The 7,791-nt window shown below is 42.1% G+C and overlaps 1 protein-coding gene across 1 annotated transcript in view; it reads left to right on the top strand.

Moving 5' to 3' along the window:
- LOC123230488 (vomeronasal type-2 receptor 26-like) overlaps positions 1 to 7,791 on the top strand; it is an 817,179-nt gene that overhangs the window by 294,833 nt on the left and 514,555 nt on the right. The gene's annotated exons all lie outside the window — the stretch shown is intronic.

Below are 7,791 nucleotides of genomic sequence, written 5' to 3'. Positions count from 1 at the left end.
ATTCTGATGAGGCCCCCCCCCCCCCGAAACCCGGGGAACGAGTCGGGTCTTTGCGGGCTCCTGAGGTCCCCAGGCTTGAACCCGAGACCCCGGTGGCCCAGTGGGCTGTCCTTAGTGCTGAACTTGCTGGGGGCTCTTTCCCTGGGAGCCTGAGGAGAGCTCGGGGAGGGGATGATGCCCTGCGCCTCTTCGAGGGGCCTCAGTGGGTGTGCGTGCCTTGCCTGCCTGCCTGCCGTTCTTGACTGAGCCCCTGATCGCGGCTCCTTTGCCGCTGGTAATGCCGCCCTGAAGCTCCGTAAAACCCGGCCCTCTGTATCTCCCTTTGCTCAGCCACCTGGCAACTCCCCATCTGCTGAAGAGAATTCACTTTGGGGCTTTCTACCTTTGCCTGCTCTTCTCTTGACCTCCAGGTCACTGACCAAGGTGGGAGCCATGAGTCTCCAGAAGGATCCTGGGGCCTCTAGGTTGAGGTATTCTCCCAACGGCCAAGCCCTGGAATACCAAAAAGGGGAAAGAATCTCTTCTCTCAGAGCTGAGGGGAAGAAGGTCTGCAGGAAGGGACAAGGGACTGTGTAAATGGAATTAGCTCGAGCCCATTCATAGTCAAAAATCTGCCCATCCTAGGCATAGAAATGATGTAATCCTCACCTTCCCTAGTGGGGAGAGGAGACGAGTTACCCACACGTGACAATGAGTAGCAAATCAAGAACAAGGGACGGCCCTTTGGGCAGTCCAAATCAATGTAGAGACTGATGAAGGACAGGATCTCTTTAAGTATGTTACTCACTTCCTGTGGAGGCAGTTCCCGATTTGAACTTGGTGCTGAAGGAGCTCCTGAGACCACAGAACGCTTCCACTCTGTATTGTCACGTGGGTAAGTTAGGCTGACTTCTTTGGCCTAGCTGGGCGGCTTCCAAACTCTGCCTATCTGGCTGTTGTGCCTTGTGGCTTACAGCCTCATTTATTTAGCCTTTTAACCCTCTCTCTCCGTCCAGGCCTTTGGCCTGGACTAGCCTCTCCCTTTCTCTTTATTCCTACTCTTTACCTACCAGATTGTAAATAAACTCCTCAACCCCATACTAACTTGGGTCTGATTTAATTACGGAATCAATCTGAATTGTTGATTCCTGGCGGCCACACTTTAAATATATATCTATAAATACCCTACATTTTCCCTCTTACAGGACCGAAGAGCACAGTGGAGAGTGGAACTGGTTCACCAAAGGCTCGGGATGGGGACATTAAGAGGAGAGCTAGTACAGAGAGAGATCTGAGGGGCCAGTGTGGATGAAGATAAGGAAGACACACAGAGAGTGCTTGAAAGCCAATAGACTGTGATTGGATAATGGAATTTCTGTGTTCTTGAACATGGAAGTGGTGCATCTATGGGCTGGTTGGTTGGTTGTTGCCCTTTGTTCTTGAACTGGACTGAAATGACACTATTGATGTCCTTTAACTTGCACATAAATCGGATTTAAGTGAGGCACAGCCGCACAAAGTTCTTGTCCTTAGTTCTTCCAGAGCCAACATCCCAAAGTGCAGAGGGATGTATGGGGTGTTCAGGGAAGATCAGTACCTCTGCTGCAAGGACTACTGAGCCCCTTTTTCAGGGCTGGGCATCCACCTCTGCTGTCCATCTGCCAACCAACTCACCTTTGGCTACAAAAAAACTGTAGCATAAGGGGGTAGCTGGGTAGCTCAGTGGATTGAGAGCCAGGCCTAGAGACGGGAGGTCCTAGGTTCAAATCTGGCCTCAGACACTTCCCAGCTGTGTGACCCTGGGCAAGTCATTTGACCCCCATTGCCTACCCTTACCACTCTTCTGCCTTGGAGCCAATACACAGTATTGACTTCAAGACAGAAGGTAAGGGTTAAAAAGCAAAACAAAACAAAACAAAACCATAGCATGGATGGAGGTCGCACTCATGTAAAACACCTTTGAGGGTAATCAACATGCTAAAACCGATTGGTGAATTAGTCTTCACCCATGTGAAGAAATCCCCCTGCAGAAGGGGTAGGTGGGAACGATTTGTTCCAAAGACCATAAAGACAGTGGAAGTGAATGTTGTGAAGTGCTTAGAACTTGGTAAGATCTAAGAAACCAAGGTCATCCACTGCATCCACAGCCATCAGGCCATCTTGACTTTTGTCTTGCCACTGCACTTTGATGACTCTGGAAGAGGAAAGGAGGGCCAAAACTTTGTGCAGCTGTGCCTCAGTTAAATCCAATTTATGGGCAAGCCAAAGGTCATCAATGGTGCCATCTTGGTCCACTTCAATGACAAAGGACAACAACCAGTTGTAGCAAGATCCAAAACTTTATATTTAAAATTTTTTCAATTATACACATACACATATATTTCCCTCTCCTTCCCACCCTCTACCTCATTGAAAAACAAATTCTATGTAACCAACAGTCAAGCAACATCCATTCCTTCACTGGCTATATAAAAAATACAAGCCTTGTTCTACACTTTAACTGTATCTATCATCTTTCTCAGAAAGTGGAAAGTATGTCACACCATACCAGGTCCTCTGTAATCACTAGTGATCACTGTAGTGATCACAGTTCTTACAGCTTTCAAAGTCATTTGACTTTACAATGTTTTGTATAAATTGCTCTCCCTATTTTTTTTTTGGCACATTAGAAAAATTTCCACAATTTTATAATATTGATGTGAGAGTAAACATATTTCTTCTGCAGCTTCTTAGCTAAGCTTGTCTCCTTGAAATCAATAGTTCTTCTTTTTCTTATAGCATGGAAGTATTCCATCACCTTCATATACCACACCTTATTCAGGCATTCCTCAGTTGATGAGCAAATCCTTTCATTTTGGGGTTTGTTGCTGCCACTAAAAAAAACACTGCTATAAATATGTATGAACATATAGGACCTTTTTTCCTTTCCTTTGGAATTTTTTTGGGGTTCAGGCCTAACAGAGGGATAGCTGCATCTAAGGATATGTACCCCTTAGTCACTTTTTTGGTGTATCTCATTTCCAATTACTTTCCAGAATGGTCATACCCATTTACAGATCCACCAGCAATGTGTCAATGTACCTCTTTTCCCACAATCCTTCTGATAGTTAGCATTTCCCCTTTTGTCATATTTGTCCATCTGATGAATATGAGGTAGAATGTTAGATTCACTCTAATATGTTTTTCTCTAATTAGTAGTGATTTGGACCATTGTTGGTTTGTTTTAAACTTTTACCTCCCATCTTATAATTAATACAATGTATTGGTTCTAAGGCAGAAGAATGGAAAGAGCTAGGCAATAGGGGTTAAATGATTTGCCTAGGATATAGCCATACAGTTAGGAAGTGTCTGGGATCATATTTGAACCCAGGACCTCCTGGCTCCAAGCCTGGCTCTCTATCCACTGAGTCACCTACCTGGTCCCTCCACCCCAACTGTTGTATTTTAGCTAGCTAGGTGACACATCAGAATGCAGGGCCTCAAGTTGAGAAAGTTTGAATTTAAATTCTGCCCGAGATGTTTACTAGTTCTGTGTTCTTGGTCAAATCATTTAATCTAATCACTGTCTGCATCAGTTTCCCTGACTGTAAAATGGGAATAACAATTGCATCTGTCTTTGAAGATTACTGTCAGGATCAATGAGTTAACTAACATATGTAAGGTGCTTTGCAAAGCTTTTAGTCCTATATAATTAGTAGCTTTTAAATTATTATTATCATATGATTAAATATAGCCTGGATTTCTTCTCTTGCAAACTGCCTGCTTGTATCCTCAGGTCATATATCATTGGGGGGTGGGAATGGCTCCTATTTTTATAAATTTAAATCTGTTCCTTACATATCTTGGAAATGAGATCTTTATCTGAGGAACCTGATATAATTGATTTCCCCCTGCCATTGTTTCCTTGTTGATCTTAGCTTTATTAGGATTGTTTCACAAAATATTTTGAATTTTATATAATCAAAATTATGCATCCCGTCTTCTGTGACCCTTTCTATTCCTTCTTTACTCATGAACTTTTCTTCTTCTATCTATATATTTGATAAGTATTTTTTCCCACAATTCCTTACTTTATTATGATGATATCCTATAGTTGAATTTTAGACAAAAACTATAAATTTAACCATATTAATAGCAAAGCCCCAAAAGTATATGATTATATCAACAGATGCAGTAAAGGCTTTTGACAAAATATGACAACCATGGTTGAAATATTATAATACTGAGGAATAAAAGTGTTCTTGTTTTTTTGTCATTTTCAGTTGCCTCTGATTCTTTTTGATCCCATTAAAGGATTTCTTGGCAAAGATACTGGAGTGGGTTGCCATTTCTTTCTCCAGCTCATTTAGCAGATGATAAATAAATATATCTTTCCATAAAGTGGCAAAGAGTGTATATATATATACCTAAGAACACTGAACACTATGTGTAATGGAGATAAACTAGAATTGTTTCCAATAAAATCAAGAACGAAACAAGGATGTCCACAATTTCCACGTCTTTGTGACATACTAGAAATAGGGAATAATTGTAAGTTAAAAAAAACTATCACTCTTTGTAAGCAATGTGATAGGGTACTGAAAGATCCTAAAAAAGTTAATTGAAACAATAACTTTAGCTAATTTGCAGGATATAAAATAAACTCATATAACTAGCCAGCATTTCAACATAATGCAAATAAAACCCAGCAGGACACAGAAATTCCATTTTATTTAAAAACAATGCATAAAATTCTCCAGAGAGACCATCTACCAACATAGACACCAGAAATATGGAAATATATTTATACAAAAAGCTGTTTACAGAAATAAAGACAAACTTTATTTAAAAAAAAATACCAAGCTGGGGGCAGCTGGGTAGTTCAGTGGTTGGATAGCCAGGCCTAGAGATCGGAGGTCCTAGGTTCAAATCTGGCCTCAGACACTTCCCAGCTGTGTGACCCTGGGCAAGTCACTTGACAAAACCCTTACCACTCTTCTGCCTTGGAGCCAATATACAGTATTGACTCCAAGATGGAAGGTGAGGGTTTAAAAAAAATTTAAAAAAAAAAGAAAAAAGAAAAAAAGAAAAATACCAAGCGCTCCAGGGAAGGATGAATCAATACAGTAAAAAGAACAACACTACTTACATCAATTTACTCACTTAATGTCTTAATAATTAAGATCTCAAAGAATTCCTTAAAGAACTAGAAAAAAATAATAAAATTCATGGGGTGGAGCAAAAAATGCCAATAATCTCAAGCGAAAAAATGAAGAGAAGCAGGAATAAAGAAGGTGCCGCAGTGCCACATCTAAAACTAAATGATTCAACAGTAATTCTCAAAATAGTTTTGTATTGGCCCAAAGTACATCAATCAAGGGGAAATATTTGGCATACAACACAAAGAGGAAATTGTATCTAGTAGCCAAGCAAATCAGTAAGCACAAAGACCCCAGCTACAAAGATAAGAATTCACTGGAACAGGTCAGACACAGAAACAGGTCAGTGACATTTTTTTGCATTAATTCTTTGTCATTTCCCCCAAATGCTTGGGTATTCACAACTCTACCAACAGTGCTTGAATTCTACGGCACCTCCAACACTCGATCTGCTATTATCCTGGTTATGTTGAAACCCAACCCAACATCGTCTACCCATTCCTTTCCCTTCTTATACCTGGGATTTGACTAGTAGAACCCAAGGACAAGGGCATCACTATCATCCTTTTAATCTTCTATTTGATTCCATTTCCTGGTCTGTCAAGGTTCTTCCTTATTTTGAATGTCATTCAGGATGTTAATTATGCTTAGCAGGCCTGCACCATCTACACATTCGGTGACCATGCGATCTATGCCTTTATATGAGTCGTTTACAAAAATGGAAAAACAGTCCAGGTCCGAGAACTGCTCCTCCCTAAGGCACTACTATAAAGGCCTCCCAGCAAACTCCCACTAAACCCACACTGAATGTTCTTTGGGTTCAGCCATTTGACTAGATCTAAACCCAATTCTATGAGACGCTAGTCTGCATCCCTTTACCACTGCCAGAACCTAGGCAGCCTGCTTTTATTAGGTTGTGTGAAGTGGATAAAGGGTTTGCTTTCTACATTTTATCAAGACTTTTAAAAATACAATCATTTCCCACTGGTTTGCCTCTGCCCAGCAGAGCCTTCCAATGTAACAAGTAAGTTAAGCAAAAAAAATGAATACTGGGGCAGCTGGGTAGCTCAGTGGAATGAGAGCCAGGCCTAGAGACCAGAGGTCCTAGGTTCAAATCCGGCCTCAGACACTTCCCAGCTGTGTGACCCTGGGCAAGTCACTTGACCCCCATTGCCCACCCTTACCACTCTTCCAGCTATAAGTCAATACACAGAAGTTAAGGGTTTAAAATAAAAAGAAAGAAAGAAAGAAAGAAAGAAAGAAAGAAAGAAAGAAAGAAAGAAAGAAAGAAAGAAAGAAAGAAAGAAAGAAATGAATACTTTGGTCCTAACAGCAAGGGCATGTCACATTTGAAAGAACTGTGGGAGCAGAAACAGTAGAAAAAAACAACTGCTTGGTCACATGGGTCGACAGGGAGATGGCTGGGGATGCAGACACAGTCTAAGATGATCTATAGCTGCTCCCTCTTCCAAGGGGAGAGACGGGAAGGCTAACAGGTCCAGACTGCAGCTCTGTGGCCAGCACACCTAGGAAGGAGGGGAGCTAGCTTTCCAGGATCCCCCCACCCCCTTCTTTATTACAGCTTATCCCTGGCTCCTTTGTCTCTTTTGTTTTGTTTGCTTTGCCCTCATCCTGGTTCCCATTTAGAAGTGAGGAGAAGACAAACTGGCCCCACAGGCAGCGAGTTTGGGGAGAGTTATGTGGCCCATCTTGGTTCCATGACAGAGTTTCTTTTTAAAAATGGTTTTTGGGGAGGGAGAGAACATGAATCATGTAACCATGGAAAAATATTTTTTAAAAAAGTAAAATAAAAATTATATTAAAAAAAAGAAAAATAAATAAATAAAGATGGTTTTTCCTGTACGTGGGGGCAGCGGGGTGGGAAGTAAAGAAACCTTTGCCCATTTAAATCCCAATTTAGAGGCGAGAGGAAAGCTCTCCAGAGGCAGGTAGTTTAGAGGAAGTCTCTTTCCCAACCCAACACACACAAACGTGTTATCTTCCCTTTGGTCACTAGATGTCGCCTGAGACCATTCTATCACGCTACCCACGCTGAAAATCTAGAATCTTCATTCCCTTAAAGACCAGTCAGTGTTGCACCAAGAGCACAACGCCAAGGCACCATTGGTTAAAAAAATAGAATGTTCTTATCGCCCCTCCCCCCCCCCAAAAAAAAACCATGGAGAAAATCTCATTAAGGGAAACCTTGGGTCCTCCCTGGTTAAGAAGAAACAAGATTTCCTCAGCTCTTCAGACTCTGAGAACCAGCAGCTGCCCACACTATCCTCTCGGACCCCTCCCCAATGATGTTCAAAGGTATATTCGTTTTCCCCTCCTGTTGGGTCATTTCTTGATTGTCCCATTACCTACAAGGGTCGTGCTGCTCATTCATCCGCCTGGATGTTTATTTGGTCATTATCTTTTATTCTGCCTTCTAAGCCCTAACCAGGTTGTTCAGCCTCACTTTGACCTCCAACTCTTGCCCCCCTTCGTTCTCTCCCAGAATGGCACCCCTGCAGTGTATCCTCCTCCCTCTCTGATCCGGAGCTCTAGGCAAAGTAGTTTGGAATCCCTGGAATCCTCGCCCAGTCCCCAATCCCGAGTTGTGAATTACTTCCTCCATCTGACTCCACTCACACAGAGCTGGGCAAATTCGGCAAACTGTGTTGACTGG

The sequence above is a fragment of the Gracilinanus agilis genome, chromosome 1 (assembly GCF_016433145.1).
Source record: "Gracilinanus agilis isolate LMUSP501 chromosome 1, AgileGrace, whole genome shotgun sequence".
Taxonomy (NCBI): domain Eukaryota; kingdom Metazoa; phylum Chordata; class Mammalia; order Didelphimorphia; family Didelphidae; genus Gracilinanus; species Gracilinanus agilis.
Note: the sequence above shows the minus strand (reverse complement) of the source record. Positions and strands in the feature narration are given on the sequence as shown.